The sequence below is a fragment of the Pinus tabuliformis genome, chromosome 7, assembly GCF_031772625.1.
Source record: "Pinus tabuliformis cultivar Carrire ecotype Pingquan chromosome 7, CPIR1, whole genome shotgun sequence".
NCBI classification, from domain to species: domain Eukaryota; kingdom Viridiplantae; phylum Streptophyta; class Pinopsida; order Pinales; family Pinaceae; genus Pinus; species Pinus tabuliformis.
This window is the reverse complement of record NC_142293.1, coordinates 118,720,219-118,739,889: the sequence shown is the minus strand read 5'-3', so window position 1 is coordinate 118,739,889 and position 19,671 is coordinate 118,720,219. Positions and strand designations below refer to the sequence as shown.

General features: G+C 43.3%; 1 pseudogene; it reads left to right on the top strand.

Annotated features, from left to right (window-relative positions):
- The first annotated feature begins 3,470 nt into the window (after window positions 1-3,470).
- Window positions 3,471-19,646, top strand: LOC149246017 (polyadenylate-binding protein RBP45 pseudogene; annotated as a pseudogene).
- Window positions 19,647-19,671: the final 25 nt, after the last annotated feature.

The following is a 19,671-nucleotide window of genomic DNA, read 5'->3' as shown; positions in this document are numbered from 1 at the left end:
TGAGGGTTTACCCACTCGCCTTGTTCCTACCAGAGTTGGTGTCAATTCTCTGTATGCTCATTACACACCTCCACTTAATGCAGGGGTCAGTAGTGCAAATGTGAGGCATGGGTACTCAGTACCTCCATGGTTAGAAGCTGCAAATTGGAATCAATCATATGGTAGCAATAAACCATTTCCTAATCATCCCTTGACTGGTAGGCCAACCTACCTAGCTCAAGAAGGTAACTCGGGGAGTTTTGGCACTCAAGATTCTCAGGACCATAAAGAATACGGGTGTCATATATTTTTGGTTCTAACCACATTATTATGTGGATTTTGGATGGATTGTATCTTTTTCTTGGCACAGAAACATTTTGGCTTACAACACTAGATTGTATCTTTTTCTTGTCACAAAAACATTTTGGCTTACAACACTAGATTGTATCTTTTTCTTGTCATAGAAACATTTTGGCTTACAACCTAGTAGTGATTTCTTGTGGCAACCTAACTGTGTGTTGAAAAGAAATTTTCAATGGAATATGTCTTTCTGTAAAATATTAATTATGATAAAACTATTTCTATAAGTTATTCTGTGTGTCAAAGCGCATGGATCCGGTACGACACCTGTCCACCGTGGAGGTCCACGTGTTGGGCATCGTGTCATCACATAAAATTTTGTGTCTGTGCCATTTCCTCCGTTTGTTTGGGGTCATTGCTGCGATGTTTGGGAATTCAATAATAACATTCCATTCCAACTCTGGACAAGAGATAATGGCCAAAGGCTTAGGAAAATGGCTAAATACAAAAATAAAATGACCAAACAGTCTCAAATGAGGAGGCAATCTACCTCATAATAAGTTTTATTAAATGTCAAAAAGCCACTGATAATTTTATTCATTGAGGGGACACTTGAGAAATTGAGAGCACTCATTATCAAGTTGCATATGAAAAAGGCTAAATACAAAAATCACATGACCAGACAGTCTTATCTCATAATAAGTTTTTGAGAGCACTCATTATTAAGTAGAGTAGGAAAAAACCTTCAAATTTAAATTCAAATATTCAAAATCCTAGTTCCATGTCCAAACATAGAACACTAAAATAACAACACCCCATCTCAATATAATTGTTGTAAATATAATTGCTGTAAATATGAGAATAACCTAAATCCTTAAGAAAATGAAGTTTAATCATCCTCCTATGCATTTCTGACCAATAACCATACCTAAACCCAAATCTCTTCTCAACCCCACAAAAAACAGGACACAAAAATTTCAATTGAGGTGGCTACAAACTGCAACAGTTGAGTAAAACTGGCATCATTTAATCATCTTCTCATCCCCAAAAATAAACAGGACACAAAAATTTCAATTGCGGTGGCTACCATTGAAAAAATATTTCAAGGAGAGCAACAAAAGACATATTACCAATATGGAGGAAAATTAAAGAGGTTCCCATATCTGGAAGTTTCTAAGAGATGGTACACATGTAACTCACTCCAAGGGCATGGATTCCAGGAAACAACAAAGATATCTAGATTTGGAATGATAATGTCATGGGGAACAAACCATTAATTACTAATATTGAATTGAATCGTCTTAAGTTATAAATGGGTGATAACAATATAAATTATTTTTTTGTTATTTCCTCATGGTCAAATTAGTTAGGTTGATGGAAAGGATGGTTTTTAAGGGATCCCCCCTAGCCACTGTGGCCTAGAGTTTCTAAATTATTCTTAATCCTAGGTGGATGCACTCCTTAGGATATTCAATCTAAGGCTTAAAGTGTTGAGACAGGGAATTTCCATGTTAATAATCGAGGTTTGAATCAGAGCAGGAATAGAGCACTGGAAAATAAGTTGTTGGTCAATTTTGACAGCGTTGCATATGCAGCATTCACTCCAAAAAAGAAAATTGCTTTGATGTTGATCTGAATCAGAGTTGATTCATGATTCACTCACAATTCCTATTAGATGGAGTCATGGACACAACCTTATGAAATGCAACACATAACAGGCCATAACAATAAAATAACAGATTCAATACACCATTCCCATATACTTCTAAAGATATACAGCACTAGAAAAGAGCAAACTTTACTCAAAATAACGAATAATGTACCAATAACATTTATGACTGTTTTCCAAGTAAAATATTATAAAGGTGGTCAATGAGGCCTTGACAACGACCAACTATATCTACAACATTCCTTCAAAAAAAGAAAAATTGCTTTGATGTTGATCTGAGTTAGAGTTGATTCATGACTCAGCAAGCATAACTCGCAATTGTTGTTACATGGACACAACCTTATTAAATGTAACACATAACAAGCCATTAGAAAGATAGTTCCAACATCTCATTCTTACAATAAAATAACAAATTCGACACTCCATTCCCATATACTTTTGAAGGTACATAGCACTAGAATAGAGAAAACTTAACTAAAAATAACAAATAATGTACTAATAACAATTGAGTGTTCTCTAAGTAAAATTTTATAAAGTTGGTCAATGAGGCCTTGACAATGAGCAACCACACCTTTGGAAGCTCGTACTCAATTACCAAAGTACTCTAATGCAATTCAAACGTTAGTAGAAAAGGACTATGGATATCCTTCATTCGCAAGAAAACACAACCACAACCATTCATGGGTGGGGCAAATGAAATTTCACCCATCTGTGAAAGAACTGAATGGTGCCAAGCCAAAATAATTTATCATCGTCCTGAAGATCCCTTTCCATGAACATCTGTGCTTACGGTACAAGAATGAGTATTGAAACATAAAATAAATATTGGTATTTCTGATTTAATTTTCCCATCTCATCCCATTTAAGACAACTTTGAGACAATATCTATCATAAGCTTCTTTCTCATAGAACTAAGCAGTAATTTCCATATTCTAATGAATCATAAATTTTGAAAAAATAATCATGTCTATCAGAATAACATACATGCAAGGCTTAACTTGTAGTTTCAACAGGCCAGACAAGCATCAACAAATAAGAACAAAAAACTATGCTTGCCAGTCTAAATAATGTCCAAGTCAGTCAACTGCCTCCCCTTTCAAAATTATTCTTAATCCTAGGTGGATGCACTCCTTAGGATATTCAATCTAAGGCTTAAAGGGGATGGGGAAATTCAATCTTCAAAGTCAAATATGGATACATGTAACAATTATTATCCCTTCCTCTTCCATAATGAACTCAAATTTTCAACCAATTTTGGCATTACGATGGACTACCAAATATTAATATCTTATATTGGATGATAATACATATCAAGAGGGTTTCCTCCATTTGTTTGGGGTCATTGCTGCGATGTTCCATTTTCCCTTTGTCTTTCTGCTCGGGGCAGGTTCTGGTTCAAAATTTCCCCAGCCTTAATACAATTTTATCATACCCATCGCGCTGCCATTGATTTACTGGAGCGCGTGTTACTGTATTTGGGTTTTGGCCCCAGCCACCCCAACCCCAACCTCGACCTCAGGTTATGGTGCGGCAATCCCCGCAACAAGAGAGCTCCGCCGGGGAGATCAGGACCCTCTGGTTCGGCGGTTTGCAGCATTGGATGGATGAGAATTATCTGCACCGATGTTTAGCTTCTGCCCAGGACCTTCATTCCATTAAGATTATTCGCAATAAGCAGACTGGGCAATCAGAGGGTTATGGCTTCTTGGAGTTTGCGAGCCAGGCAATGGCCCAGATGGCTCTCCAAAATTACAATGGCATACAGATGCCCAGGGCTGAACAATTTTACAGGTTAAATTGGGCAACGAATAGCGGTACAGAAAAGCGTTCGGAAGATTTTACTATATTCGTGGGAGATTTGGCATCTGGTGACACAGACGAGTTGCTACAAGAGACCTTCAGAGCTGTATACCAATCTGTAAAAGGGGCAAAGGTTATTACTGATAACATTACAGGCCGTTCAAAAGGATATGGGTTTGTAACATTTGGGGATGGGAATGAGCAGGTTCAGGCTATAATAGAGATGAATGATGAGCCCCAATTCTTGGTACAATTTGGGCTCATTTGGCCTACTTTCTTTTCTCAAACCATTCATCTTTTATTGCTTATGCATTCATTTCTTGGTTTATTCGTGTTGTTTGTAGGAAGAAGGGTACGCATTCTATCTACGTGACTAATACATGATGATTTCAGGTTTTTGGCATTAAAAAGGAGCTGACCACCCGTCTTGAAGAGCCAATGACACTTCTACAGGAAGCAGAACAACAAACAAAAATTGAAGTGCAAGCCCTAAAAGAACAACTGCAACAAAAGGAAGCACAATTGGCCTGCATGGCTAGTTGGACCATGGAGGCAATTCAGTGCAGACCACCTGCAAAATCCTATGGATTGTTCTTAAAAGATCAATGGCTGCAGTTCCAAATAAACACCTTGGCACAAAGAGGTTTTTGGCATTAAAAGGGAGCAAAGACCACGAGAAAGGAGACAAGGAGACAGTAAGGTGGCACTGCTGGTTTTTAGGAGAGGATGTCCACAGTCTTGGGGACCTTCCTCGTGATTCCCACCATAGCTCCGAGCTCCAACCAATCTCCCCACCGAGCTTAGAGGCAGCCAACTGTTCTACAGGAACAACAGTTACAACTGTTCTACAGGATCAGCAGTTTAACCTTCAGTTGGACACCCGAGCTCCACAAATCAAGGAAACCTGTTGGATTATCATTTTTCATAAATACTGAGGCCGTAGCCTTTGATAGGAGCTTTTTGAACTTTTGCATTACTCTTGTAATTTCGAAGTACGAGCTACAGCTCGGTGTTGGTTCTTTTTGTAAGCCAGTTTTGGCATGACATCAGATTTTTGGTTATGAATAAAGGCAGGTAGATTTTGATCTCATTCTGAGTTTCTAAGGGAGCTATAGCTCTCAGGTTAGGGCCCAACCTGAGAGCAATAGACCTCCTTTGTGTTGTAATGTTATTTGCCTTTCGTTCCAGCACTTCGTTTCTTTACTTTGACATGCAATTCGAATTTACAGTCCGCTGATTTAGTTTTTATGAGATTGAATAAGATTAGTTTATGGTGAATTTGCTTCCAGTTGCTTAGGTTAGAAGAGGGTAGTTATAATTCATTGGAGCTCCAGAAAAAGGTTGTTAGAGATCACTGCCATCTCTGCTTAGGGATTGGGGTGCAGTCCATATCAACCACCAAAAAGAAACGCAGTTCTTTTCACGTCCATGCAAGCTGCAACAGTTACTTTAGTCGTAGATCCATCCATGCACTTTGGTCTTGATCATTACTTCTTCATTCCACTTCCATGCACTAGTTTCTTTCACAAATTGCACTGTTGTTCATTGGTTCAAAATAGCACAGTTAACATAGGTTAAAGAGTTCTCATTTTTGGTGACATTCATAGACAATTTGTTTCATCTACACTGCTCCACACCATTCCATTACCTTCCTCTTCTTGTCAACCACACCTGAAGCCACTCAACCGACCTCTGTTCAGCTCATTTACCTTCGAGCTCTTCCATTACTCACGTAGCTCCATTTACTTAACCTTTCGTTGATCCCATCCTTCCAGCCATCAACCCACTGCATGCACTCTTTCTCCATCTGACTTCTCTTCTCCTAAGCCATCACCAGTTCCATCTCCATCTCACCTATCCTCCCACACCACTCCATCACTTCACCATCTCCCAAAACTCCCACGGTCCAACATCCTGTAGAATTTCACAGGCTTCCTGTAGAACCCCTGAGTTTCTTGTAGGATCCCCTGCAGACTTCTTGTAGAAGCCTGCAAACTCAGTTGCTAAGCATCCGAACATGGTAGACTTCTGTGGACTGATGCTAGAGACCCTCTGGGACCTCTCCTAGCCATCCTGACCTTGCCCATGCTTTCCTTCCATTTGAACCGCTCCTGCACAGTCAAACCCTAATCAAAAGCATCATCACAATAAATCCAACCACTTAATGAAAAAATACAAAAACATGTCTTTTCATATGCAAGTAGCTTAGATGCATGTATTTCAGCTCACTACAAGTAATGGCATCATTGGTAGAAGTTTCATTCACAGTTTTGCATTGTAAGGGCCTAGCTAGTCAAATTAGGGTTTACTAGGGTTTTGATGCTTTATTGGCTTTCATTTTCTTTCTGAAAATAGATTAGCCTCCTTTGAGTTAGCTTTCGTCCATCACTCATAAAGCTTCTTCTGTGAGCATATAGAAGTTGGCTTGAGCCCTAGCGGACTTGTGCCAGCTGACCAAGTGACAATTGCGACAAGAGCTAGTACTTGTGCATACAGCACCGTCGCTTCCAAGTTTGTACGAACTACCGGGTTGATAAAATTAGAGATAGGAAGCTCTAGGAGTTGTAGCATTATTGCTACAATACTGGAGCCCACCATCTTTTTGGCGCCGTTGCCGGGGAAGCGTCAAAGTATTAGTAATTGTTGCTTTTCTTCTACTTTCTTACTCTTGCCTTCTGCTAAGTAGTTTATTTCATTTCCATTCTGCAAAAGTAGCATAGACATTTCCTGCTTTCATAGATTAGCATTTCCTGCTTTCATAGATTAGCATTTCCTGCTTTCATAGATTAGCATTTCCTTTCTGCAATTTCATTTGAGCAAAGTAGATTAGTTCTTTCCTGCTTTCTGTTTAATTTTGCATCTTTCATAGTTAGTTGTAGATCAATATGTTTCAGATTTGTAGGTACCAAAGGGAAAAAAGCAAAAACAATCAAAAGAAAAAGAAAGTCTTTTCCATTTCATGCCTCATAGGAACCGAGATAGATCAGGCAAATTCCTACCAAACACCCCTACCACATCACTGAGTCACCCTTCTCTCTTCTTTGGTGACAGTGACCCAGAAGAACCTATAGGTGAACATTCTGAGATATACAAAGATCCTATAGTAGAAGAAGAGTTAGAGACCACTCCATCTGAAGCTATGGCTGACAATAGAAGAGAAGATGAGAGAATAGAAGGTGCCTTCCCCATCCGAGAGACCAATGGAGAGATGAAAATGAAGAACATTAGCCCCTCCGCCTTACCTCACTTCCATGGGCTGACTACTGAGGATCCGGATACCTTCCTGTTTGAGTTTGCTGTCCTTGGTAGAACCTATGACTATACTGAAGATGAGAAAAAGCTGAAACTTTTCCCTTCCACTCTTAAGGATGCAGCATTACGCTGGTTCATGGGCTTACCTGGGAATAGTATCACCACTTGGGCTCAGATGCAGCAAGCTTTCAATACCAAGTACCGGGATTACTGTAGGTCCAAGGAAACAAAGGGGGAAATCTTTCGGATGACCATGGGAAATGATGAGTCCTTAGAGGATTATGAGGAGAGGTTCCAACTAAGCTATAAGCGGGCCAGGTGCACACTTGACCCCGAATCCCTCAAGTTGGTCCTGCTCCGAGGAGTCCCTGAAGACCTCTTAGATACCCTTCACATGTTAGCTGGGGGGGACATTTACCAACTGCCTTATGAGGACATCAAGGCTGTGTTTAGAAACCACTCCAGGGCAGCTCGGAAACGAGGTAGAGGAAACCTCCTCTCAACTAGTGTCCCTTTCTCCAAACATGAGCTTGCAAATCAATTAGAAGATCTTAAGAGTGAGGTGAGACAGACCATTGCCATGCAGCTTGACACATTCAGGATTCAGCAAAAGAAAGAAGAAGCTGAGAGAGCCTTGGCTGTCTTCTGCCCTAGGTGCACAAGGAGACACCCTAAGAACGAATGTCCATTGCATTCGGTTGAAGTGTGTTTCGTTTGTGAGGAGGACCATCCCACAAATCAGTGTCCAACCTTACCTGGGTTTAAAGCCATGTACCAGGGGACAGAAGCTCCCACTGAACCTTTCTATTACCTCAACCAAAGGAGGCCACAAGGATCTAGACCTTATCAGCAGGGGATGCAAGGGGCATCTCAAGCTTATTACAGCCCCAACCAATCGACTCCTATGCCTTCCTGGGGTCCCCCTGCTCATCCTTCATGGTCCATGCCTCCTCCATGGTCTTATCCACCTCAGTACCCCACTCAACCTACTTCTCATCCATATCACTCACATGCCCAGCCACAGCGTCAATGGAATGCACCTCAGTCGGGGTGGAGGCCCCAATACAACACTCCTCCTGCCATCTTGCCTCCACCACCAGTTCAACCTCAGCCATTACCTCCTCCTCCTCTAAGGCAACCTCAAATGCCTGCTCAACCGAACCCGAACCCCAACAATAGACAGGCCCAACAGGTATACACTGGGGAAACCTCATGCCCTACCTATGTTGTGGAGATCCAGGAGATCAATCTTCGATCTAGAAAGACTCTACCAGATCGCCAACCTCCTCCCCCAGAGGATGAGGAAGATAAACAAGAAAGTGAACCAAAGGCTATTCCACCCTTTCCTGAGAGACTAACAGCCACCACACAACCCAACCCAGAGGAGGATGAGCTTTTGGGTGAGCTCAAGCAGTTGTGTGTAAAAATACCACTTCTCCAAGCCATCAAGGATGTGCCAATATACAACAAACTGGTTAAGGAGAAGTGTTTCAAACACCCAGGCAGACAAAAGAAAGATGCTTCAACTATCAATGTCATAGGACAACTGTCTGACCTTATGTTAGGACAAGTCATCTGCCCAAAGTACCTAGATCCTGGAAGTCCTGTAGTAGATGTCCACATCAATGGCACCATTATACCTCACACCTTGATTGATCTGGGGGCTGCCATTAATGTGATGACCAGGGATACCATGCTTAAACTCAATCTTCAGGGTTCCTTGAGGAAGACCTCGACAGTACTGCAATTAGCAGATCGCTCCACCGTGACTCCCGAAGGGATTGTGGAGGATGTCTTGGTCTCTATTGACTCTTGGGAATACCCTGCAGACTTCCTGGTTCTGCAACCAAAGGCAAAGCTTACTGGATATCCTCTCATTTTGGGAAGGCCTTGGTTAGCTACTGCAGATGCTTACATAAGTTGTCGTGCAGGAAACATGACCACCAAAAATGGTCCCATGTCCAAGCAACTAATCCTATACCCTCCTGCCCAACCCTCCTTAGAGCATGACTTACCACTCTGGTTGGAAGAAGGAGAGGAAGACGAGGTGTACTCAGCACCTCTGTGCACCTTAGATACCACTAGAAGAGACCCCCCAACCGAGGATGACTTGATCGAGACCTTGATCCAGAATCCACCTTCCAGTGCACTACCCTTAGAGAAATTGGTGGAGGATGCCCAAGCTAGCACCTTAGTGGATCTTTGTACAACCAACATTGTTACTCCCAGAGTCAGGAATGTGGAGTTCGGCCCTGTGAAAGCATTGAAGATCAGCTCCTCCCTATCTCCTTCCCAGGAAAAGGAGCTGTGTAGTCTGTTGGCCAACCACCTAGATGCTTTTGCTTGGAGCTATAAGGAAATGAAAGGAGTCCATCCTTCGGTCTGTACCCATCATATATACATCAAAGAGGATTGTAAACCGGTTAGGCAACCTCAGAGGAGAATGAATCCAGCCCTTAAGGACATTGTCAAGGAAGAATTGCAAAAACTGTTGGATGTCGGGTTCATCTACCCCATCTCAGATAGTGAATGGGTGTCCCCTCTAGTGTTGGTTCCCAAGAAAAATGGGAAATGGAGAATCTGTGTGGACTACCGAGAACTGAACAAAGCTACCAAGAAAGACCATTTACCTCTACCTTTCATAGATCAAGTGTTGGATGGACTGGCAGGAAAGAAGTTCTTCTCTTTCCTGGATGGGTTTAGCGGGTACAACCAAATCCAAATCAGCCCGGACGACCAAGATAAGACCACCTTCACTTGTCCTTGGGGTACCTTTGCCTACCGAGTCCTTCCCTTTGGGCTATGCAATGCTCCTGCTACCTTCAAGAGAGCTGTCTTGAGCATCTTCTCGGAGCTGGTCCATGATGCAATAGAAATCTATATGGATGACTTTACTCCTTATGGGGCCAACTTCCAGGAAGCATTGTCCAACCTGGGAAAAGTCCTAACCAAATGCACCGAGATAAACTTGTCCCTTAGTCCTGAAAAATGTGAATTCCTAATGACTGAAGGGACCGTGCTAGGCCATACCATTTCTTGCCAAGGATTGCAGGTGGATCCTAACAAAATTGCTCTCATCAAGAGGGTTCCACCTCCTCAAAAGGTAAGGGATGTCCAGAGTTTCTTGGGATTAGCAGGATACTACCGGAGATTCATTAAAGATTTCAGCAAGCTAGCCTCGCCATTGTTTGGTCTGTTGGAAAAAGATGTGGAGTTTAAATGGACTGACGATTTTCAGAGAGCTTTAAATGAATTGAAGGACAAGTTGGTGTCAGCCCCAATCCTGAGAGGTCCAAACTGGGCCCTACCTTTCCACATCCACACTGATGCCTCGAACAAAGCCATAGGTGCAGCTTTAGGACAAGTTGAGCAAAAACTTCCATATGCCATTTACTTTGTTAGCAAAAACTTGTCCAAAGCTGAGCTGAATTACACTGTAACCGAGAAAGAATTCTTGGCTGTGGTCCATGCACTGAACAAGTTCCGACATTATATTACTGGTTACCAGATCTTTGTACATACTGACCATGCTGCAATTAGATATTTAATGAATAAACCAGATGTGAATGCTCATATTATTAGATGGTTACTTTTATTGCAGCAGTTTGATTTGACCATTGTTGACAAACCAGGTAGAGAAAATGTTGTTGCTGACTTTTTATCTAGATTGGATTTGTCTGCAGATGAGGATGGAACAATGGATGACCAGATGCCCGATGAACATCTATTTGCTATTTCAGTACTCTCTCCATGGTTTGCTGATATAGCAAACTATCTTGTTTCAGCACAGTTCCCTCCGCACCTATCTTCCAGAGAGAAGAGCAGAATCATCAGAAAAAGTGCCTCATTTACTTGGATCGGGGGCAATTTGTTCAAGCTTGGCCCCGATCAGATCTTAAGGCGTTGTGTAAGGGAGGAGGAAGTCTTTGATATCCTCCTCACTTGTCATGATGGGCCTTGTGGAGGACATTTTGCAGCAAAGAGAACTGCCTTCAAAATCCTGCAGGCAGGCTACTATTGGCCCACACTTCATCAAGATGTCAGAAGATATGTTAGTCAGTGTGACCAATGCCAAAGAATGGGGAAACCGACCCAAAGGGATGAGATGCCTCTCCAACCTCAAGTGACTCTTGAGCCATTTGAGAAGTGGGGCATGGACTTTGTGGGCCCAATCAACCCCTCTTCGAGGCAAAGGTCTTACATCATTGTGTGTACTGACTATTTGAGAAAGTGGGCAGAGACCAAAGCAATCAAAGCAGCAACATAAGAAAAGGTGGCCGAGTTCCTAAGAGAAAACATCTTCTATAAGTTTGGCTATCCAAGAGAGCTGGTCACTGATCAAGGGAGCCAGTTCACCTCCAACCTGGTTGAAGATCTACTAGCTCATGACAAGATCAAGCATAGGACTTCCACCCCTTATCACCCTCAAGCAAATGGGCAGGTGGAAGTCACCAATAGAGCATTAGAAGGGATCTTGACTAAGGTGGTGAGCAGCAGCAGAAAGGACTGGGCAGATCGCCTGGTTGAAGCCACATGGGCTTACAACACCACTTAGAAGACCACCACCGGCTTCACACCGTATGAGCTGGTCTATGGGAAGAAAGCTTTGCTGTCCATTGAGTTTGAATACAACACTTTGAGGATGGCAGCTCAGCTGGACCTAGATCTCAGCCATGCACAACAAGAAAGGCTATTGCAGCTGAATGGCCTGGATGAGCACCGAATGCAGGCCCTCCTTCACTCAGAAGTGGTTCAACTTCAGAGAAAGGTGTGGCATGACCAACATCTCCATGACAAGCAATTTCAGCCGGGAGATTGGGCTTTGTTGTATGACTCCAGATACAAAGATTTCAAGGGGAAGCTGAGAACCAGATGGCTAGGACCATATGCAGTGGAAAAATTCCATGACAATGGATCTGTCCTTATTCAAACCAATGATGAGGAAGCCATTCCCATGCTTGTCAATGGGCATCGATTGAAGATCTACAGGAGACCTCTCTCAAGACAAGATTTCATCAAAACTATGGAGAAATCTATATTGGTCATAGAGAAGGGTTCTGCCTCTGCTTTTGGCATACCCTGAAGGATATAAAAATAAAAAATAAAATAATAATAATAATAATAATAAAGATCCTTGGGTGAAAACCTCTCTGAGGCGCCCAAGGCAGGTGGTAGGGGTGAAAACCTCATTGAGGCGCCCCTATTGTCTTTCAAAAAAAAAAAAAAAAAAGGGAAAAGGTTTGAAAAAGATCCTTGAGTGAAAACCTCTCTAAGGCGCTCACGGCAGATGGCACGGGTGAAAACCTCTTTGAGGCACCCCTATTATCTTTCAAAAAAAAAAAAGAGAAAAGAGAGAAAAAAAAAGAAAAAAACAATAAGCAAAATATGGTAAAATTGCATGCATGTTGCAGATGTTCTATGGAGGAGAGGAAGCCCTTCAACTCAAAGCCAAGGGTCCTTATCATGCTGTCAAGGGACCTCACCAACACCTCCTCCAAGGATACCCATGTTTTTTCAAGGTATGTGCAATTTTATCATGGTTTGAATCTTCTACAGGAAGATGCAGTCTTTCTACAGGAAGACGCGGATTTTCTACAGGAAAGCGCAGACTTTCTACAGGAAGCCCAAACTTTCTACAAGAAGCTCTGTGTTCTACAGGAAACTTCCTGTAGAAGTTTGGGACGGCCCAGAATTCATTTTAAAAGGAGATCTAGCGACTACGGATCGGTTTGGACGCATGCAAGCCTCCGTTGGCACCCTTGCACATTGTTGTTACCTTGCTCCACCATCCTTGTCGACATGCAACCAAGTCCCCTGCACCAACAAAGCAGATCGATGAGTTCTCGCGGGAAAAGCCATTTTCAAAGATAAACAAGTGCTGAGATATCATACCACATGCATCAGAAGCTCCGGGAGTGTGATCGAAAGGCCAGATCCTTCGTCGTGCAGCATGCACCCAAGGAGGAAGAACTGTTACGAGACACCCCACGGGAATCCTGTAACAGTTAAACCTGCTAGAGTGGATACCATTCACAGCACCGCCATCTGCAATGAAACGCGGGCGCATGCAACCAAAGCATCCACTCCATCGTCGGCAGCCTGTAACCATGAGCCTCCGGGTCTGTGTAAGTTTGCATGCAGCAGGTAGATCCACTCACCATCGTCCAAAAACTGGAAAAATCGTGTGCAGCCACGCAGGTAAGTGTCTCGACCCTTCCTTCCATCAAATCGCATGAATTTTACTTTGAATTGTTTGCACAGCGTAAAAGTGAATGGTTGAGCGGCCGTATGGCCAGTCGACTGGCCACGTCGACTAGTTATGGTATAGTTGAATGTTTTGGTGGCGGCCACGACAAAGAGAATGAGCAGCACGCACGTGAGAACACTCCCGTCGGAAGCAATGAGTTTAACAGAAAGAGGCTGCGGCAGATCTGTGGGAATGGATGCGGCAGCAAGTGAATACGTAGGCGAATGATGGATGACGTCGCCCAACGGTCCGGCGGGGACAGCTCACCCCCCGCGCCACGGATTGCGCCGATTCAAAATCTAATCGGCTAGATTGTGCGCATGCATTTATCAACCACCACTTCAAACTCGAGTGGCTATTCTGATCTCCTCTGCACTTTGATACGCCGAGCTTTTGGCTACCAGAACGCCGGTGAAGCACACCTCGAGCGCAGGCCAACTACAGTCCTCCCCGAAATTTGCGCACTGCTCCTACAGGAACACAGTTTCTACAGGAACGCAGTCTCTACAGGAACGCAGTCTTCTACAGGGAAGCGGGTGCCTCACGAAAAAAGGTGGCCAATTAAAGAGGTAACCCTGAACTCTTCATGCAACTGGTTAGTAAGAGTGGCAAGATCATCGTCCACAGTTTGGTCATAAAGATATCGGTGAAATTGTTGTTTGTTGTGCCTATACTGTCGTTCTACAGGATGTCAGTGTAATTAGACTGTGTTGAATTTTGTGGATTATGTGCATGCTCTGTCTCAATAGACCAAATCTCTTTCGCATTTGCCACCTTTAGTTAAAACAACCGTGTTCATCATGCCGGGTGGGTTTATAAGATGGGAACCCACTGATTCAACCAAATTAAGGGAAAACCAGGAAGTGGTAGAGCTCTTCACACGAGCACAATGGATGTCTTTTTGTGATAAGCTGCAGGGTTACGATGATGAAGTGGCCGAAGAATTCTTGCAGGCTCTGAGGCCGAAATCCCAGGCACTGGCCACAGTGAACTTCAGAGGTCTAAGCCTCAAGCTCACCCCGCAACATATCAGTCGGATCACAGAACTTCCTATGGGTTTGCCGTGGGATAAGGAAGAAAGAAAGCTGAGCCAGCAGGCAAAGAAAGAATTCTTTCCACCTGAGGAATTCTCGGAGGACAAAAATGGGGTGCGAAGAACGAGTCTGTTGCCACCATGGAATGAAGTAAGTTTGCAAATCATGAAATATATCACTTGTGAAGGCCATTTTAGCATCGTGTATGCATATCACTTTCGGTTGCTCACTGAATTGAGGCACCGGATTGATATTCCTGTAGAACAAAAACTGAGCATCCCTTATTTCCTATTGCAGTCTCTAATGGAGTGTGCCACAAAGCTAAAAGAGGGAATACCAGATCAGATAGCCCACCATGGGTTGATCAAGCTTCTTGTGGAGGATGCGCTGCATTCATCTAAGGTTCCCCTCTCATGGGAATCCTTCCGGAATTTGACAAAAGATGGAGACATTAAAATGTTGATAGAAGAAACGGGTTCCTCCAGCAGTGAGGAACAAGAAGCAGTGGCCGAGGGACAGAGAGAAAAAGGCCAGAAGACCCCGACCACAGTGCAGAAGAAAGAACAAAGGAAGAAGCATGAGGAAAAGGAGGACAAAGGAAAAGGTGGCACACCTATCTTGTCAGCAAGAGAAAAGAGGCTGAAGAGCAGAATGGACAAAGCTGAGGTGGTCCACGTCAGCCCAAGTACCTCAACAACACCTGCAACCAAAGCAAAAAGCAAAACTCAGGCAGGTAAGCAAGCAAAGGTGGAGACACCTGTGTCTACAGGAAAGCAGAAACATGCTTCTACAGGAAGCCCAAAATCGGGAAAGAAAGGATCTTCTACAGGAGGCCCGGAAGTGGGCAAAGCAGGGTCTTCTACAGGAAGCCCAAAATCTGAAAAGGAGGGGCCCTCTACAAGGAGCTCTGAGAGAGAAAAACGCAAGAAAGAGAAGGCTGGTATTCTCGAAAAGGAGGCAGCAGCGGCGCTGGCCGCCCTCAGTACACCTCCAAAGCCGAAGGAGAAGAGAGAGAGGGAGACCCCTCTACCATCTGAAGCCAGGAGAAGTAAGAGGATAAACACGGGCAAGCCACAGCCTCCACCCAGCAGCCAAACCATTTTAGGGGATGTCCCTACTTCACCCAGTGCAAGAACCCCCTCTAAAACATCAGCCACCCCCGAGAGGGGAAGCCCAAAAATAACTTCCTGGACACGAAAAATAGGCCAATCGCTTTCCGAAGCCCGGCTCAAGGAAATGGAAAAGGGGGAAGAAGCGCCACCCTCGTCACCACCAGGGGCAGAAAAGGCAGGGCCACCAAAAATAGGAAAGGAAGAGCATGCTCCGGGCTCTAGTTCTCGGCCAAAGACGAGGAGCCAGAGCAAAGTTGCTCAAGGATGAGCAAATAGTTTAGCTGGGGGGTGATGATGAGCCCCAATTCTTGGTACAATTTGGGCTCATTTGGCCTACTTGCTTTGCTCAAACCATTCATCTTTTATTGCTTATGCATTCATTTCTTGGTTTATTCGTGTTGTTTGTAGGAAGAAGGGTAGGCATTCTATCTACGTGACTAATACATGATGATTTCAGGTTTTTGGCATTAAAATGGAGCTGACCACCAGTCTTGAAGAGCCAATGACACTTCTACAGGAAGCAGAACAACAAACAAAAATTGAAGTGCAAGCCCTAAAAGAACAGCTGCAACAAAAGGAAGCACAATTGGCCTGCATGGCCAGTTGGGCCATGGAGGCAATTCAGTGCAGACCACCTGCAAAATCCTATGGATTGTTCTTAAAATATCAATGGCTACAGTTCCAAATAAACACCTTGGCACAAAGAGGTTTTTGGCATTAAAAGGGAGCAAAGACCACGAGAAAGGAGACAAGGAGACAGTAAGGTGGCACTGCTGGTTTTTAGGAGAGGATGTCCACTGTCTTGGGGACCTTCCTCGTGATTCCCACCATAGCTCAGAGCTCCAACCAATCTCCCCACCGAGCTTAGAGGCAGCCAACCGTTCTACAGGAACAGCAGTTACAACTGTTCTACAGGATCAGCAGTTTAACCTTCAGTTGGACAGCCGAGCTCCACAAATCAAGGAAACCTGTTGGATTATCATTTTTCATAAATACTGAGGCCATAGCCTTTGATAGGAGCTTTTTGAACTTTTGCATTACTCTTGTAATTTCGAAGTACGAGCTACAGCTCGGTGTTGGTTCTTTTTGTAAGCCAGTTTTGGAATGACATCAGATTTTTGGTTATGAATAAAGGCAGGCAGATTTTGATCTCATTCTGAGTTTCTAAGGGAGCTATAGCTCTCAGGTTAGGGCCCAACCTGAGAGCAATAGACCTCCTCTGTGTTGTAATGTTATTTGCCTTTCGTTCCAGCACTTCGTTTCTTTACTTTGACATGCAATTCGAATTTACAGTCTGCTGATTTAGTTTTTATGAGATTGAATAGGATTAGTTTATGGTGAATTTGCTTCCAGTTGCTTAGGTTATAAGAGGGTAGTTATAATTCATTGGAGCTCCAGAAAAAGGTTGTTAGAGATCACTGCCATCTCTGCTTAGGGATTGGGGTGCAATCCATATCAACCACCAAAAAGAAACGCAGTTCTTTTCACGTCCATGCAAGATGCAACAGTTACTTTAGTCGTATATCCATCCATGCACTTTGGTCTTGATCATTACTTCTTTATTCCACTTCCATGCACGAGTTTCTTTCACAAATTGCACTGCTGTTCATTGGTTCAAAATAGCACAGTTAACATAGGTTAAAGAGTTCTCGTTTTTGGTGACATTCATAGACAATTTGTTTCATCTACACTGCTCCACACCATTCCATTACCTTCCTCTTCTTGTCAACCACACCTGAAGCCACTCAACCGACCTCTGTTCAGCTCGTTTACCTTCTAGCTCTTCCATTACTCACGTAACTCCATTTACTTAACCTTTCGTTGATCCCATCCTTCCAGCCATCAACCCACTGCATGCACTCTTTCTCCATCTGACTTCTCTGCTCCTGAGCCATCACCAGTTCCATCTCCATCTCACCTATCCTCCCACACCACTCCATCACTTCACCATCTCCCAAAACTCCCACGGTCCAACATCCTGTAGAATTTCACAGGCTTCCTGTAGAACCCCTGAGTTTCCTGTAGGATCCCCTGCAGACTTCCTGTAGAAGCCTGCAAACTCGGTTGCTGAGGATCCGAACGTGGTAGACTTCTGTGGACTGATTCTAGAGACCCTCTGGGACCTCTCCTAGCTATCCTGACCTTGCCCATGCTTTCCTTCCATTTGAACCGCTCCTGCACAGTCAAACCCTAATCAAAAGCATCATCACAATAAATCCAACCACTTAATGAAAAAATACAAAAACATGTCTTTTCAGATGCAAGTAGCTTAGATGCATGTATTTCAGCTCACTACAAGTAATGGCATCATTGGTAGAAGTTTCATTCACAGTTTTGCATTGTAAGGGCCTAGCTAGTCAAATTAGGGTTTACTAGGGTTTTCATGCTTTGTTGGCTTTCAGTTTCTTTCTGCAAATAGATTAGCCTCCTTTGAGTTAGCTTTCGTCCATCACTCATAAAGCTTCTTCTGTGAGCATATAGAAGTTGGCTTGAGCCCTAGCGGACTTGTGCCAGCTGACCAAGTGACAGCTGCGACAAGAGCTAGTACTTGTGCATACAGCACCGTCGCTTCCAAGTTTGTACGAACTACCGGGTTGATAAAATTAGAGAGAGGAAGCTCCAGGAGTTGTAGCATTATTGCTACAATACTGGAGCCCACCAATGAATGGAATGCTCTGTTCCTCTAGGCCTATGTGAATAGGTCCTGCCATAACAAAATAGACTACGAAAATAGTGAAAACAGTGAAAATTCACAAATTCACAAATACCATCATTGAAAGCCACAAACAACATCAAAATATCCACAAAAACCCTAAACCCTTATCCACAAAACCCTAAACCCTGCCATAGAAAGTTTACAAAATATCCAAACAGAGTTGTTTGTGTTGAAAAACACAGAGAAATTGCTGGTAGGATTAAAATCCTACCAGTGATAGTCACCGACCTTCCCCGGAGCTCGCTAGACCACCTCCACACCTGCAACGAGAAGAAAAAGCCATTAGACAACAGAAAACCAGCAAAAAAACCTGCACAAAACAGCAATTTAAACAATTACCTCGAGCTCGGTAAAACTGCAACAGGCTCCTCCCCAAACAACAAAAACTGCGAATAAGACCACCACCAGAGAAACCCTAAACAACTGGCAGTCCAGAACGACCAAGAAATCCAGGCAGAAAACCACAAGAAAAGCAGAAGCGATGTTCCAACAACAAACACTAAACCACGAACAAACATTCGCACCAGCACCTGCATACCAGATGAAGCACGCAGGTCCACAAATCCTAAACCTCGAAAAAATGATTGCAACAACACATTCATAACAGATGATGCACACAGGTTCTGGGGCCGTCCCGCACCATCTTCAGTAGGGGGCTTCGCCCAACAACTGGCCCTGAGCAGAAAGACAAAGGGAAAATGGAACATCACAACAATGACCCCAAACAAATGGAGGAAATGGCGCGGACACAAAGTTTTATCTGATGACTCAATGCCCAAGACGTGGAGCTCCATGATGGACAGGTGTCATACCGGCTCCATGCACTTTGTCACGTGGTTTTCTGACCTGGCGGGGAGGACGCACAGGTAATTAGGAAAGAAATTCAATAAGAAATAACTTACATTATTTCAATTAGAGTGTCGTTTGAGGTTTGATATATTGAGCTCAGAGGCTCATTCTATGGCCTAGTAGTATGAGGGTAATGTGTAAATCGTCCCTCTTAAAATAAATTGTGAGTGATAAGAAACAATCAAGAATGAATATGTTATAGATGTTCAGTCACTTGTGCGTAGGGCACAATATAATTAAAAGTAAAAAACATAAGGGAGTAATATGTCTAAACATAAACTTTTCAAAAATATTTCAACACAAGATTTAAATAAAGTATTCGAATACATATGTTAACTAACTTATGTTAATATCAACTTCAATTTTGTCATAAAATAATATATTTATTGTTGTATATAATAAAATATTGAATGTGAGCAGCACATACATTCTTCATGGGCGGTTTGGGAGGATGGTGCTCCAATATGAAGTGAAGGAGCTCGGCTAGGGTTTCTCATCTTCTACCCTACCCTGCAAACTTTGTTGTTTCTTTCCACTTTCTCCGCAACTGCGTTGCATACTCACTGTCACAGTTTGCGGGGATATCCTTTGTTTTCACTCTCAGAATTTTTCTACGTCCATTCCTCCTGTCCCCGTTATCGACTGCAGAATGTCGACGATGGAAGAGGACGTTGTCGCCTATTCGTAGGATCTGAATCCCTACAAGCCATCTA